Here is a 4,308-nt window from a genome sequence, read left to right on the forward strand (position 1 = left end):
ATGCATTTGAAACAGAGGTTGTTTTATATATATATATATATTTTTTAATATTGTTTATTTGTTTTCCCACAGGTGATAGGATGCCCTGTCCTATATTCCCCCCAACCCCGTATCCTGCCTTTACCTCCTTAGCAATATTTCTTAATTAATTAATTACTTTTTGGCTTCATTGGGTCTTCGTTGTTGCACTCAGGCTTTCTCCAGTTGCGGCGAGCTGGGGCCACTCTTCACTGCGGTGCGCTGGCTTCCCATTGCAGTAGCCTCTCCCATTGCAGAGCACGGGCTCTAGGCGCGCGGGCTTCAGCAGTTGTGGCTCTTAGGCTCTAGAGCACAGGCCCAGTAGTTGTCAGTAGTTGTGGCACACGGGCTCAGTTGTTCCGCAGCTTGTGGGACCCTCCCAGACCAGGGCTCAAACCCATGTCCCTTACATTGGCAGGTGGATTCTTAACCACTGCGCCACCAGGGAAGTCCCTTAGCGATATTTCTTGACCACCTGATTTGGTACTGAAACCTGCTCTCCACCCATTTCCCCATCTGTCTCATTCTATTTGATGCCTCTCAGCATTCCGTTCACTAGACGTGGTTTGTTGAATGATCGAAGGAATGTAGTACTGAATAGACAGTTGCCTGGCTAAAGAGTTTGGACTTTATCCCCGGGGAAGTCACTGGGGTTACTAGATTAGACCTGTGCTTTCAAACATTCCAGGCCCTTCTCAACTCTGAGGCTGTGCATGTACTTGTCCCTTTACCTGGAATAATACTCTTTCCTTGGGCTCGGTCCAAACCCTCCCTATCCCAACTGGGATTCCTCCTCTTCCAGGAAGCCCTCCCAGTCCTGGTCAAGCATCCCTTCCGGGCTCCTTCATCCCAGCCCCGCTCACTCTGTGTTGTCACTGTCTGAGGATGGGTCTGTCACCCACTCTGGACTGTGCTTCCCTAGAGGATAGGGCCAGGACTGTCTTGATCGTTGCTGGGTCCCTGGCACCTCCCAACATAGGGCCCAACACTGATCAGAATAAATGATGGTCCCTTGAAGGAAATGTCCCTGCTTGGGGAGGAGCCAATTGCAGGGTAGCTGGCGTGTCAGATAAGAGTTGAGGACGCAGAGACACCTGAGGTCAAATCCCTGCCCAGGTTGGGGTTAGGCCGCAACAAACCTCATTATCCCGTCTGCTTCCAAGTCACTAAAACAGGATTGATCGCAAAGATTAGTGAAGATATGATAACTTTTCTTTTTTTTTTTGCATTACGAGCGGGCCTCTCACTGTTGTGGCCTCTGCCGTTGCAGAGCGCAGGCTCGGGACGTGCAGACTCAGCGGCCATGGCTCACGGGCCCAGCCGCTCCGCGGCATGTGGGATCTTCCCGGACCGGGGCACGAACCTGTGTCCCCTGCATCGGCAGGCGGACTCTCAACCACTGCGCCACCAGGGAAGCCCAGATATGATAACTTTTGACATTAATTCAGACGGGGTCGGAAGCCTCTCCTGCCTTAGAGCTTTGCACCTGATCTTCCCTTCGACTAGAAAGTTCTTCCCAGATTGTCCCAGGGGGCTCCTTCTTGCCATTCTGGTCTCATCGCAAATGTCACCTCCTCAGAGTGGTCTATCCTGACTGCTCCCTCTGTCTCTTCTGTGCAACGGTTTCCTTTTCTCCAGCTCTTATTCCACCTGACAGCCCAAGTTCATTTCCTTGTCTCTCTTCACTAGAATGCTGGCAAGGAGTTTTGTCTGAGCTTTCATTTTTTTATTTTATTAAAAAAATTTTTGTATTGAAGTATAGTTGACTTAACAATGTCGTGTTTGTTTCCGGTATACAGCAAAGTGATTCAGATATACATATATATATATATATATATATATATATACACACACACACACACACACATATATATATACACACATTCTTTTTCATATTCTTTTCCATTATAGGTTATTATAAGATATTGAGGGAATTCCCTGGTGGTCCAGTGGTTAGGACTTGGCGCTTTCACTGCCAGGGCTCGGGTTCAATCCCTGGTCGGGGAACTAAGATCCTGCAAGCCACGGCAGCATGGCCAAAAATTAACAGATAATGACTATAGTTCCTGGGTTTTTATTTTTAATTTTTTTCTCACTGTGGAATCCCTAGAAGCTTAAACAGCAGTTGGCCCTTAGTAAGGGCCCGAGGAATATTTGTGGATTGAATAGAGTGCTCAGGAATTGTCCCCTCGTGTTTTGATCGAGGGTCACCGTGTGCACCATCAAATTTACGCTCACACTGACTCTAGGACAAATGAAGAACCTTATGCTTAGCTGGTAAGTGGTGGCGCAAGGATTCGAACCCATGTCTGTGTGGCTTTAGTGCCCATGTTCCCGGTGTCTAGCACAGAGCCGAGCACGTGGGAGTTTAACGTGAGTTTGTTGAATGAATATGACTTCAGACTTGGAGGGTGGAATGGGGAATGGGGGCTTTCTGAAGTAGGTGGCGTGGAAGCTAGGAGAATTTGGGAGGGGAGAGCGTCCAGGAGACACAGGAAGGAGGTCTGCAAGGCCACTGGTGCCTGGGTGGTAGGTCCATCAGATCCTGTGCAAATTCTCAGCTTGGCTTGGCCCCTCAGATCCTGCAGGATGTTATCACAAGCTCTCAAAGCTCCTTCCCAAGCAGGGCTAGGGCTAGGGCTGGCAGTGACCAAGTGACCAATGCCCAGCACTGTCTGGGGCTGGTTGGGGCCCAAACCATGTTCTTCAATAATAACGACAATAACAACAACAGTAGTAGTAGTAGTTAACTTTATTAAGGGCTAACCTATACCCTGTCTAAATGCTTTGAACATAGGATCTCATTTGCTCTTCGGCACCCAAGGAGGTCTGAGCTACTATTATTCTTCCTATTTTACAGATGTGGAAACAGGCTCATAGAGGCGGTGACTTGCCTAAGGCCCCACAGCTGCTTCAGAAGGAAGCCTCTGATGATCACTATCGATCTTCTTTGAGCAAGTGTGAACACCTGATATGTTATCAGAGAACAGGCCAGGTGGGGAAGGAATTAGGATTTCAATATTGCCAGGAGGCGTAGCCAATCACAGCTGATTCCCTTTAAGGTTAGGGCCTTGAGAGGCAGGCTTGCAACTCCCAGCCTCCCCAGGTGTGGCCTCAAGGCGAGTGACTTCCTCTTGCCATAAGCCCCAGTTTTGCCCATCTGGAGAATGGGTAGAATAGTGGGCCCAACCTCACCAAGCAGTTATGAAGATTCCAGTGAAATCAGGCATATGCATTTGTCAAAAATCAGTAGATGTCACTTACGGTTTGTGCACTTTGTGAAAAAGAGGACTGTAGACAGGGAATTCCCTGGCGGTCCAGTGGTTAGGAGTCCGTGCTTTCACTGCCCAGGGCGCGGGTTCAATCCCTGGTCAGGGAACTAAGAAGACCACGTAGAAATATTGAACTGTGATTAATAAATGCATACATACTGAAGTGTTTATAGGCAAAGTGCGCTGGTATCTGCAACTTTGACATGCATCGAAAGGAGGTAAATGGGTGGATGGCTAGAGAGGTAGATGAATGGTTAGAAATTTTATATAGAAGTACCGTGAAATAATTGTAGACGCTAGGTGGTGGGTATATGGGTGTTCACTCTAAAATCCTTTAAACTTTTTTGTAGGTTTGAAAATTTTAATTAATTTTTAATAATTAAAAAAGGGGAAAATATCTGGTGAAAGCAAAAGCATTAGCACAGTCATTAAACTGAATTATAATTTTTAATGGATGAATTGCAAATTGCGTACCTGGGGGAAGTGGATTACAGTCCTAATATAATAACTGTCATTAATTGATACGTGTGGGGCTCTGAACTGAGAAATTTTATTTTGAAAATTATTAACATTATTAAATAAATCACTCCATCTCATTTAACTCTTACACCGATCACGTGAGGGATCTGTATTTTACATTCGAGGAATTGACGAGAAGGGACAAAAGACCGGAATTTAGGGCGGAAGAGGAGTTTCAGGCTAAATTGATTTGCAGACCCGCGGATCACCTGGCACTTTCTAGAGACCCTCGCGCCAGGCACTTTTGTGGCTTAAAGACCCCCAATCCAATACCCTCCTCCCAACGCCCCGCCCCCTTCGGACCCTCCACCCCCACCCCACCCGGACCCCGCCCCTGAATGTAACCATTGTTTTTCTGCCTTCTGTTTGGGTGACTTGGCCCTACTCCAGCCAAAGCCCCGCCCTGGAGGGCCCTGAACCCGACCGAGCCAATCGGCACCGGTGGGTTTGTCCACGTTCTCTCAAGCCTCGCCCCGGGTGCTTAATCCGGGCAGCTTCC

Source organism: Lagenorhynchus albirostris, chromosome 19 (genome assembly GCF_949774975.1).
Source record: "Lagenorhynchus albirostris chromosome 19, mLagAlb1.1, whole genome shotgun sequence".
NCBI classification, from domain to species: Eukaryota; Metazoa; Chordata; class Mammalia; order Artiodactyla; family Delphinidae; genus Lagenorhynchus; species Lagenorhynchus albirostris.